The following is a 12,752-nucleotide window of genomic DNA, read 5'->3' on the forward strand; positions in this document are numbered from 1 at the left end:
TGTCAGTTATGAAAGTGACATTTCCCAGTCCTTTGTAAGACAAGGAGGGCTACTAAAATGCAAGCAAGAATTCTTGAGGTGGAACTTGAGGAAAGCCCTCTCACCCTTCCCCTCTTTTCTTTTTTGTGGTGTCCGGACCTGACACATGATGGCTAGAGTCACAGCAGCCATTTTGTGACCTTGAGGACGGAAGCCACACACTAAGGAACAGAAAAATACAGGAAGCCTGGGACCTCAGTGCCTCATAGAGTTACCATCCCTGCCCTGAACTGTTTGTCTGCAGGTTTTTCTGAACACAAGAGTAAAACAAGCCCATGGTTTGTTTAGGTCACCATGATTAGATCTCTGTTCCTGGCAGCCAAGTGTACAGGAGCCCCCCCTTATCCATGGTTTCATATTCTGTGGTCAACCACAGTCAGGAAGGAGATGATCCTCCTTCTGACACATGCTCAGAAGGTCAGTGGCAGCCAACGCTATGTCACGGTGCTAACAGCACTTCCCTCTCTTCTTCTCGTCACATGAGTGTTTTATCATCTCACATTATCCTATGAGGGAGGAGGGTGGGTGCAGGACAGGAAGATATTTTGGGAGAGAGACCACATTCACATCACTTTTATTGAGGCACATTGTTAAGATTGTACTATTTTTATAGGTTGCTATTGTTAATCTTTAACTGAGGCTTATTTGTAAATTAATTGTTACCACAGGCACTTGTGTACAGGAAAACACATGGTCTATATAGGGTTCGGTACTCTCTGTGCTTTCAGACATCACTGGGGGTCTAGGAACGTGTCCCCTGGGGATAAGGGGGCACCACTGTATTCCTCACGGACACAGATATTGCTTTAAAATAGAGGAGTAATGTAGGCGTTCTGAACCTCCCCAGCTTCCCCTTTCCTGAGGTTTTACAGCTCTGATCCCAGCCTCAGGAGGTAAGACCCCGACACTCAACCTCTTTCTCATAGCGAACCTTGAGCTGGGCTCTGCTTGAACGCCTCCCTCCCATCCTGCCAGAGAACAAGCGTGTAATTCAAATATTCCTAAATTCCTGGAAAGGAAGACATGGAGTCTCCAAGAGTCAAGATTTATAAGCTGTGTATAAAACCCCAGATAATATAAACAGAAACCGAGAAGCAGGGGAGAGGGCAAATGTGCTCCATTCTCACTGACCTAGAAACGGAAATAGCTCTCTGCTCCTGGCATTGACTAGAGACAAATAGGTTTAGGCCCTTCCTTATTATTTACAGGAAAGTGCTAGCAAAATTGAAAATAGGATGTTTACTTTCAGAATCACTGGGAGGTAGAGACGCAAAGAAAGTCTATGTTAGTGGTCCATCGATTGTATGGCCGGATGCAAAATATAAGTTAAAAGATTTTAAGCAGGCAATCTCACAAGAGAATATTTGTTAATTTGTGGATTGTGCATTTTAAAGCAGATGCCAAAAATTAAAACCTATAGAAATACGAGATCTCCGTGCCCATGAAGCAAGCAATACTTTAATATCTTGCAGTTTGTGGTGACGTCATACATTAGCTCATCCCGCAAGGCTCCAAATGCGTTTAGACTAAAGGCTCTATCACAGTAGGAGAGGCCAAGCCATGTCTCATTCGGTCTTCGTGACTATTTTGTAAGTTTGCATTTTTGAATTAAAAAATTCAGGGCAGGGACATCTCGAAACTAGGGAAATTTAGATGGTTTACATTATTGCTCTATTTTAAAGCCACGTTAAAACAAACATCCGTACCTGTTAGGAACACATTTGGGGGCTAGTCAGAGAGAGCTCATCCTGGTGACCTAAACCCTCCGGAACGTGTGCCGAGCTTCTGGTCCGATTTATTCGGGTCATCATCGGGTCATCGGCGCGGCCTCATGAATATGCAGATGAAGAAGTCTGCCAGGCGCCAGAGTAGGGCCAGCTCCATCGTTCCCTTGTTCCTCATCTTCCATGTGCTGTCCTCAATCTGTGAGTGTTGGGAGGGCATCTCCTCCAACAGCTCAGCCTGCCCGGCGCCATGACATCCACGCTCCCAGACAGCAGGACTCTGGACTTGACCCAGGGAGGGGCAGGGCCCTCAAGGGGCAGTTCACCCACACGTGACCATCTGACCAGCGAGCCAGGGACATTCTAGTACACCGAAGTGGGTTTTTTCCTGATTGAAATAAAAATATAAACAGACATTCTTGTGTTTTCTTTGTGTGCCTCAGTGGACCAGCTCCTACTGGCACACGTTGGGGACCAGTACTTTATCGAAAAAGATAACTTTCCTGGAAGTTATTTTAAAATGGCCAGAAAGACATACACAGAGGAACTGCACACAAACGCTCGTGGCGCCTACAGCTTGGCCAGAGGACCCGAGTAGACGTTTTCCTAAAGAAGCCACTCGAGCGCGGACAGGTGCTTGCGAGATGCTCGATGTGGCGGATCGACGGGGAAATGCAAACCAAAGCCGAAGGCCGGGGGCGGGGGTGCTGCCATCAACAAGGCCAGGGACGGAGTGTTCGTGGGGAAGCACCTGGAGCGGCCACTGTGGGAACCCGTGCGGGGCGCCCTCAACACACTGAAGTACAAGAGCCGTGCTACCGCTCGCTGCGTGTGGGTGTCTCTCGGAGGGCAGTGGACGCGAGTGACGAGGAGCCTGCCCCTCCCCGTGCTCGTCACCACGGGCTCACAAGAACCAAGACCCGGGACGCCTCGGTGTCCACAGACGGGCGGACAGACCGAGATGAGGTCATGCAGCCCCCGGGACACTCTCCACCATGAAAGGAAGGAAGCGGCCCTTCCATGACGATGCGGAGGGACGTGGAGCGCCACACGCTGGGCCAGCAAAGTCGGATGGAGAAGAACAGATGCGCTACGTTCTCGCTGAGACGAGCAACCTGGAAAAGCCGGAGTCACTGGTGACGGCCCGGGGGCTGTGTGGACGTGGGGAACCACTAACCACATGCCTGAAACCAGTATCGCGTGCGTTAACCAACTGGAATAGAGGAGAGTGACGAAGCTGATCTCCAGCGTGGAGCGGGGGTGGCGGCGAGTGGGGACAAGCTGCGGGGACACTCACGTGCAGGGCCCAGGGGAGTCAGCCCTGCGGCTAGCGCACGGCCTGCTGACTGCAGCTCCTCGACAGTGTTCTGGACCGGACTCCGCGGGGGACAGATGCGCTCCCACCGCAAGTGGGGACAAGCTCCTGAGGGCTGGAGCTGCTCCCTGCACTCCTGCGGTGACCACAGGACCTACACACGCTCATCCAGTCATCCTGCTGCTCCCCATCAACCCCCTGTGTCCCTGTCACTTGTCCCTCAGTAAAGCTGCGATGAGCTTTGTGACGTGTGTAACACCAACCCTCATTCTTCTGTATCGTTTCCTGTGTGTTCTGAATTTTATATACTCAACATGGATTATTCTCATCGGAAAAAAACCTTCATTTTCAAATCTGCATGCCTGTGGCTTCTCAGGCTGGGAGAGACCAGTGCAGGCGGCCAAGGACTCAAAGGCAGGAAGGTGGGGTGCGGAGGGAGGAGTGGAGGGGGAGGGTGGGTGCGGTGGGGCAGAGGGAGAGACCGGTCCCAGGAACAGGGTGGGAGCGGGGCAGAGCAGGGAGGAGAGGGTGTGGTCTGGGTCCCACAGTAATGGACTCCCTGGGGGGCAGCCAGTTCCCCGGCCAGACCCTGAGGCTCCAGGTTGCCCTCTCCTGGGTGGGGGGCAGGTCAGAGGGCAGCTCCGGGGTGGCTGTGGCCGGGCGTGCAGGAGGCAGGTGTGAGGGAGGCAGGTGGGCAGCAGGGGGCTTGCTGGCATCAACATCCTGGTTTCTCCAGAGTCTTGAAGGGTTGAGGAGAGAAGGGGGGACTAGGGTCTGTCTGGGACGCCCTCAAACTCCCCGGGATGGGGAAACCACCTCAAACCTCTCTAAGGAAAGGCAGGTATCCGCCATGCTCCGGGGGCCGAGGCTGAGATCACCACCCCCCCCCCCGAGTGGCTCAGGGTCTCACTTTCCAGAGTCCGGCTTTGTCCCCGGAGCTGTGTCTGCAATCTCAGCCCCATGTGTGCACCCCCTCCCCACCCCCCAGCCTGCCTGTGTCCTGGCTCCCAGCTGAGGAGGGCGTGTGAGTGGGTGAGGGGCCAGGACGGCCGCCCATGACCCCCACATTCGGGACAGCTGGGCTGTGACACCGTCTGCAGGGGGGAGTGGGGCAGGGCAAAGGGGACTTTCCCTTCTTATCTGCCTGTGACCTTTCCATGTGGTGACAGTTGTTTCCAGGCTCTTGTGGGGGAGGGGGCCCCTGCAGGCGGCCTCGTGTGAACCAGGCTCCCACTTGGTGGCCTGGACCCGCCCTTGTCCCCACAGCTCCTCACGGTGCAGAGAGGGCCTGGGCTCTGCCGTCAGACCCACTGGTCACTCATTCTGCTTCTGCCACGTGTTGGCTCTAAGATTCTGGTCGTGGCAGCAGACAAATCACGCACTCTCCTGTGCTCCCTCCCCCTCTCACTCCACACAGGGGTGGACACCGAGGGAACTTTACAAAAGCTCAGGTCCCCCCGCACATCAGTGAGAGAAGTAGGGCCACCATCGTCGCTACACAAGCAAAGGGCGTGAGCTCAGTTCATGCCGAGAAGAGTCAGATCAGGTGCACGAGCACCTGGTCACCGTATTTGCCTGTCAAATGATCACACTTGTGTGTGTTGTGTTGGGAGTCCTGAGTGCAGTGACAGGGGTGGGACAGCCTCTCTCCTGTCTTATCGGCCAATGTCCCCTACCTCAGTGCTCAGCCCCGGGGCAGCTGTAAGCAAGACTAGATGGTCCATCTTCATGGGAACCCCGGTGTGTCCCTAGACCATAGCGGGTAGGTGGGCATCCTGCACTGGGGTCTCATCATGAGACGATAGGGGCACGAAAGGAGGGTAACTGGTGGCTGGCCCCTTTGACTGGTGGCTCAGTTTCTCCTCCCTGGGGCTGTTGATGTTGGAGAAGGACAGACCCTGGGATGAGGTTGGGCATGGCCTCCTTTCCCAGTGGCTCTGGTGGGATGAGGGCAGCCAGTCACCGCCACTCCTCCATGCTCTCTGCTCTGCCCTCACCCCCACCTCCCTGCACAGTTCTCTGGCTCCAAATGAGCCCCTGGGGACCCACAGCAGCAAATGCAAGAAGGACAGGCAGGAGCCAGCCCCAGGGAAGGCGACAGACAACACAATGACTGTGCACATTGCACCTGCCTGGGCCACCCTCCTCTGCCCTTCCTCCTCGCCCCACCACCGCTGCAACCCAGGCTGGCTGCCTTCAGGGGTCTTCCTGAAACCCAAGCCAGAGAGAGACCCTGAGACCAGGGCAGCGGGGCTGGGAAGGGCTGCGCCCACAGCCTGGGCTTCAGTCACTGCTCTGGGCCAGGGAAGCCCAGGAGACACAGCCCAGGCAGGTGCAGGGACTGAGGGCAAAGCTGTGTCAGCAGCGCCCCCTGGTGGAAGGCGCTGCAGAGACAGCCGCCTGCACCCAGGTCTCCCAGCCCTGTCTTCTGGGCCATGGGGAGCAGGTCTGTCCTGGACACTTGCAGGGAGGACAGCACAGCCCTCCCCGGGCCCAGGGCATCTCTGCTCCTGCCGGAGTCAGGTCTGAGAAAGGTGTCCAGGAGCCAAGTTCGATCCCAGTGACCCAGGGCGGGCCTCCCACCTGTCCCCTGGTGTTCTCGCCTCTCCAGCAGGCGGTGTTCTCGCCTCTCCAACAGACTCTGAGGCCTGCTGGCTCTGGCATCCCGGGATTCTAGGTCAGGATGGACCTGATCGGGCTCCCTGTTACCTCGCTGACCTCCATGTCCTACCTGTCTTGCCTGGGCTCACGTAGGCTCTGGCCACACTGACCTCTTGCTCCTGGAACAGGCCAGGCAGGGTCCCACCTGAGGGTCATTCCACGGGCTGTCACCTGGGCCAGGAAAGGGTTTCACCCAGATGTCCACTGTCGCTCCTCACCTCCTTCCAGTCTTTTCTCAGGAGGAAGGCTTCTTGAGGAAGCCTGTTCTGAGCTCCTGGGGTAACCCTGAAACCACACTCCCAGGTGCTGAGCCCCCAGCCTGCTCTTTCACCTGGAGCCCTGCTCACCTTGTTTGCTCTGGTTCCCGCGCACTGCCTTTCCCCTCCTAATACAGGAGGAAGGCAGGGGGTGTGCTGGGTGCGCTCGTGCACGTGCGTGAGCCCCCGGAGCAGGGCCGGCGTGCAGTGGGAGCTCATGCACTGTCTGTGGAAGGAGCGAGTCCACCATCGGGGAGGGCCTGGGTTGGGGGCTGATGGGTCCCCCCTAAGCAGCTTGCACTCAGGGCGTGGATGAGGTGGTGTTACTGTGACCATATAGGGGTTCAGGGAAGGGAGCCCGGGGCCCATGAGCTGCCCTGCGGGGAGAAGGATAAGAGAGATACCAAGGACTGTCCAGCCCAGACTCTCCCCCCACCCCTGCAGGGAGACTGGGGATAAAGGAAGCCCAGCAGGAGGGACAGACTGGTCAACTGGGTGGGTGTCCCTAGCAAGCTGAGCTGGCGGGAACCCTGCAGGGGTGCTGGGCCCCATCTGGGCAGGAGCCTTCTCTGCACCTGTGGGCTTCTCTAGGCTCTGAGGAGATGGCGTTGGAATGACTGACAGGGAGGATGGTGTTGGAATGACTGATGGGGAGGTTAAGAGCAAGAGGAAGGTCCCCATGAAGCCAGACCACCAGACCCCCCAGGAGGACAGCATTCATGCCCCAGGTAAGGGGGACGGTTTTCACCAGCCTCTCCTGGCTCACAGTCTCTGAGGTCCCCGATCCATCCTGGGAGACAGCCTGGGCTTCTCAGGTCAGCAGCCTTCCGGGTCTGAGCCGCACGGGAAGAGCTGACCTGAGTGTGACTCAGCCAGTGCAGGGGGGCGGCTGTGGTCGGCGGAGGGCCGCTGTGGACTTCAGAGGCTGCAGAGATGCCACCACAGGCTTATGCCCTCTGCCTGGGGTGTGAGACAGGAGAGAGGCTGCCCTGGGTCAGGCCTGGCCTCCCTCCACCTCAGTGTGGCTTCTCAAGATCTGCCGGGGACTCGGGTCTGGAAAGACCAGGGGCCTAGGAGGCCTGAGACCTGGGCCTGGCTCTGCCCTGTCCCGGCGTCCAGATCGTGGGCTCATCATCACCTAATGGTCCTGATTGTGGTCATCTGGAACACGGATGGTAATGCTGAGCCCCCGCTGGCCCGCACAGGCACCGAGCCTGTGAACCGGAGAATACTGGAGCGGGGGTGGGGGTTGGTGATGACTGAGCTCCCTGGTCACCCTGGCAGCCTGGAGGCCCCGGCAAGCGCCTGTGACGGGACAGCAACAGGAACTGATGAAGCGGTGCCCCGTTTGTCCACAGGTCAGACCTCTCCCGTCTTTAACTGCTTAGAACTCAGCCCAGGCGAGTGTGCGTGTCTTTGCCCTGGGCAGGGCCCTCAGCCTGTCGGAATGGAGGCCGTTCTCAGGTGTCTTACAGAGAGCTGTGCAGCTGTTTTATTTTCCTTGTAAACCCACAGCAAATTATATTACAGATTTTTTCAAAAGTTCGCTATGAGGAAGAGACTTAAAAAGTTGCACAGAAGTGCCACGTATGAGGACCCCTCAGTGACTGTCCTGGTACCGGGCACGAAATCAGCATTCTCTGCGTGCTCAGTAGCCATCTGTGGAGGGCAAGGGATGGCAGCCACCCCGGCCTGTCCCCGGTCTGTCCCCGGCCTCCAGCTGCGCTGCCTCCCTCGAGCCCCGGGCACACGGGAAGGGGCAGCTCTGAGCCCGGGCCCCAGACGGAGAGCACATGTCCTGAGAATGAGGTGTGTCCTGGGGTCCTGGGGCCTTTCTGCTAGGCCTCAGGCCCTGGGCTCACAGGTGGGCGGCTGGGACCACAGAACGGAGGCCGGGCGTGCAAGGGCTACAGGCCAGAGGCCGCCCGAGTGGCTGCATTGTGATTCCAACAGCCGGAACCAGAGTCGGCGGCAGGCCCAGGGTGCGGCCCGGCACAGGACATCCTGTGGGGCTCATGAGGGACAGAAGCTTCCCGCCTTTGTGTCACTTCCTCATCAATTTCTGCTTCTCGGAGCTGGGGCCCTGCATGGCTGCATAGCAGAGTCTCTCTCTTCCTGTCGTGTCCTGACCCGATCCTCACCTCCCTGCTGCGCCACTCAGCGCTCGGACACTGGCGTGGGGCGTTCTCGCCGGCACCCAGCACGGTCTGCAACCGTTCAATTCAGTTCTGACGCTCTCTTCCTGGGGACACTGTCAGACCCTGCAGGGTAGGGGCTCAGCCCCACCAGACCTCCCCACTCCGGAGGCCACCAAAAGTCTAGAGCCTTTCCTGTGCTTGTGACTGATCGCCTGAAAATCAGAGGTTCCCATGACCCTTTCCCTGGGTTCGATTAATTGGCTAGAACAGCTCACTAAGAAACCAGTTACTGTTCACCAGCTCATTAAAGGAAATGGGAAAGGGTACAGGGGATCACGCAGGTGGAAGACATGTGCAGGGTGAGCCACGTGGGAAGGGGCGTGGCGCTTCTGTGCCCTGACCAGGCGCACCCCTCTCCCCACACCCCCAACTGTCCACCAGCCTGGCAGCTCCAGAACCCCATACTTTCAGGATGTCATGGAGGCTTCCTCACGTAGGCATGATGGGTCATGAACTCCATTTCCAGCCCCCTCCCCACTCTGGAGAAATAGGGGAGTGGGGGCTGAGAATTCAGAGCCTCTCGTCGGGGCTCCGTCTTTCTGATGACCAGCCTCCCCCAGGACCCCACCTGGAGTTGCCTCATTAGAACAAAACACACCCCTGTCACCCAGGAAGTTCTGAGGGGCTTAGGAGCTCTGTCTTCAGAACCCAGGGCAGAGACAGATACAAATATTTTCTCACGATGGCCAAACACTGGTGGTCCCGCAGGCCCTCACAGGCAGGGGCTCGCCTTCCTATCCAGGTCTCCAAAGGCCAGCCCCCTCTCCGCTGCATAGCCCGGGTCCATAGCCCGGGTCCCGGCCCTCAGCCCTCACATCCCACCCTCTGCCAGGGATCCTGCTGTAGCCACAACTCCCTACCCACGAACTCTGACCCCAGCCTGCAGAACCTGTGAACCAGAATCCGCTTCTGAGTAAGATTGCCCCGCACGTGGCGAGCACAGTCGGGCTGCACAAGTTCTGCCTTACGGTCTGGCTTCTTCTCTGTAGGATGTGTGTAACCGAACACACGCGCTGTGTGAGAGCACGGGCACACGTGCACAAACACACACGCCGTGTGAGAGCACGGGCACAAGTGCACAAACACACACGCCGTGTGAGAGCACAGGCACACGTGCACAAACACACGCACCGTGTGACAGCACGAACGTACAGTGCATCGAATCATACAAACCCCACAGGCACACATGAAACATGGGCTAAAAGCCCTGCGTCTCCCAGAGACAAGGGCGTCTGTTGTTCCTGGTTTCAATTGTCTTGTGGTTACTTCTGGGCCTCTAGGTAATGCTTCTGAGGTTATTTCTGGCATTTTCCAGCTGAGACATCACTGAATGACTCCCTCTAACACCCTGACGCTTCCCCTTCGGCCACTGCCAGCGGTTGCAATGGATCCTGGTGCTGCTGGCCTGTCTCGCCTGTGTGGTGACCTCGGTTTTCCGCTTACATTTCAGGAAGAGCCCAGCAGCCATGTGGGCAATCAGGCTCCACGTAGGGCGGGGCAGGGAGCTGGCTGTCATGCCGGAAGCCGTCTGCGGCAGAATGAGGAGGCTTCCCCAAGGCTCCGGTGAGCACACGAGCCGCCCGATTTCTCTGTAGGGTATTTTGGGATTTTTTAGAAGAGTGCTCCTCTGTTGACGGCTGAAAAGGCAGTGCCCGGCTCCAGGACACTCTGTGCCTGCCACTGGACGGTGGTCTGGGAGCTGCTTCATGGACACACCTCTAGCATCTCCCCTGTGTCAGCCCCAAGAAGCCCTCCCATTCCTCCGTGGCCTCTCTGAGCTCAGAGCGTCCCCCAGTCCTATAGGCAGACAGCTCCAGCCTCTGCTGAGCCCCACGTGGGTATTCCAGGAGGGTGTTCTCGAACATGGCTGCATAATAGACTCACCATGAGGGGTCATTAACAGTTCCCTGGGCGCTACCCCAGAGACTTTCATGGAACTGGTCCGGGCTCGGGCTCGGGCTCTGCCGACCCAGGCAGCCCTCTTCCTTCTCTCTGAGATTCCAAGGCATCTCTGGTCGGCTGTCAGTTACCGCCCGTCCTCTGTGACGTTGTGATTTAGACACCTAAACTTGCTGTCGTTTGCAGGTTCTGGGGAGGGGAGGAGACATGCATTTACATGGTTTATGAACATCTTCACACAAAGTCCCAAACCTGCTCTCATTGCCCACGTGCGACTTAATTTCCAACCACTCCTTTGCAGGCTGTCATTCAGCACAAAGAAACAAACCAGCCAACCAAGTCCGCAGACTACTCCGTGACCACTGCCCCTCACTTCCCCTGTGGACACACTGCTCCTTCCCGGGGCAATAACGCCACCCTCGCGGCTCCCAGGTAATTCCTAAGCCCGGAGAGAAACTGCGCTGGGCGTGGGTCAGCGCTCGGCAGTGCCAGGCTCCGGCTCAGCCTCGGCCCCTCCTGCCCTCCCCTCTGCTCGGCCGGGGCTCCATGGGTTTCCAGGCTCACATTGTCACGCGGCCATTCAGAGGTAAGAGCCAGTGGGCAGCAGGAGCAGGGGCGTCTCCCCTCCCTCCTACTCCTGTCGGGGTGGAAGTCATTCTCAGAAACTCCCAGTGAGCTTCTCTTCCTCATCGCCGGCCAGAATAGGGCCACGGGCCCACCGTGGCGTCGGGGCAGCCGCTGTGCCACTGAGCCGGGCGGGTTCTGTTAGCGAGAACAGTGGCTCTGGGGGAGGGGATGGATGGCAGGGAGCACAGTCGTTCTCTCTCTTCTCTGGGGACCGAGTTTTCTATGTTTCGTCTCCACTGCCAACCCATACTCCTCCTCTTCGTTCTAAGTGCTTTCCTCTCCTTCTCGGCCGTCTTCCACGTCACCATAGGCTTTCTTGTAGCATGGATTCTGTTCTTCGCATTTTTTAAAATTCTGCCAAAGAATCACTTTCTCCCCAGTTATTTTCTTAGCCCTCCCCCTCCCCCATCACACTCCAATGCCTTTGTTCACCTTTCATCTCTGGCTTGAGTTAGTCTTTTGCAAAAGGTTGTGTCTTTCCTATATTTGGGAAGTCCCCATATGTGTATAGGGCTCCTGTTAGGGTTTTCTTTTTTTCTTTTTTTCTGCTTTGCTAGCTTTGGGGGACTTTCTGTTCATTTTGCTTAGCAAACATGTGTACTTGGATTCCTTGTGGCATTGCTTTCTGGACACTGAGCTCTTAGCACGGGAGTTAGAGAACCAGACAGGATGGCGTGTGCTCTGCGTCCATCTCACAGCTGCCTGGCAGGCAGGACCCTGTGCGCTCCAGCTGCCCAGCTCTGTGAAAGCCACAGAGAAGCAGTCTCCACTGAGCAGGGCATCCCCGCCCAGGAGGTCCCACGAGGAAGGCGCTTTGGGCGTCTGTTCCTTCTCCCTCCTCCCCGCCTTCCTCCCCATCGGCCTGGGCCACCCACATGGCATGACGTCCTTGTGGTTCATGGGCTTCACTCCCCCCACCGTTGCTCTTTCCTGCGTGGCTCTGCTGCCCCTAATACGCTATACCTCAAGCCGCTGTGCTCTGTAGTCTCAGGGGCCAGCGAGGGCTGTTAGAACATGCATATGTCATGCTCGCACTCAGATAATAATCTGCACTCGAATCTGTCCATATTCTGGATGCTGTAGGTGGTCGCCTTATAGCAAAGGTCCCTTCGGGGGCCGGGTTTGCTTTAATGTTCAAGCATCTCACAGGAGGACCGGATGAGGACGTGTGCAAAGCGTGGTCCCGAAGGGCCTTTGTGGTTCACTTAGACAGACGGGTGGGGGAAGAGTCGGCAGCCGGCGCAGGGCAGGGGGGCAGCAGGAGCCTAGACTGAGCCCTCCCCAAGCCAGCACTCTCTGAGCTCCACGAGGGTGCTCACAAGTGACTCTTACCCCAAGTCTGTGCAGGAAGGCCTTTGATGACTCCGCTTCTCTGCACGAGGAGACCGAGGCACACGGAAGCCAAGTCCCTGCTCAGGAGTAGACAGCCAGGAAGTGCATGAGGTTTCCACACAGGCAGCGCGGCCCGAAACCTCACGTCTTCCCCGTTAAGCTGTAAGCTTCACATCAACTTGCCCCAAGGTCAATTCATCTAGAACCATTGTATATCCTAAATGAGCAAATCACTGAGCGCACTATTTGCTGAATTTACTAAATTTACAAAATATTCATTTCCAGGATGCCTGGGTGGTTCAGAAGCTAAGCGTCTGCCTTCGGCTCAGGGCGTGGTCCCGGAGTCCTGGGATCAAGCCCAGCATCAGGCTCCTTGCTCCCTGGGAGTCTGCTTCTCCCTCTCCCACTCCCCCTGCTTGCATTCCCCCTCTCGCTGTGTCTCTCTCTCTGTCAAATAAATAAATAAAATCTTAAAAAAATATATTCATTTCCATCAATTACTGATAAAGTCTATGGCAACTTGAATCGATGGATTAAGAGAGCCAGTGAGAACTTTGGGGAGCGGACTCCAGAGTTCTGGCTTCAGACGTCCTCCCCGGCCCTCAGGGTCCCCCTGTGTCCCCCAGCCTCCCCCAGTTCAAGGCACACCAATCCAGGCCGTCTGGTGTGCTGACTTCTTCTTCTACAGGGAGCCCATAGG

The sequence above is a fragment of the Ursus arctos genome, unplaced genomic scaffold, assembly GCF_023065955.2.
Source record: "Ursus arctos isolate Adak ecotype North America unplaced genomic scaffold, UrsArc2.0 scaffold_2, whole genome shotgun sequence".
Taxonomy (NCBI): domain Eukaryota; kingdom Metazoa; phylum Chordata; class Mammalia; order Carnivora; family Ursidae; genus Ursus; species Ursus arctos.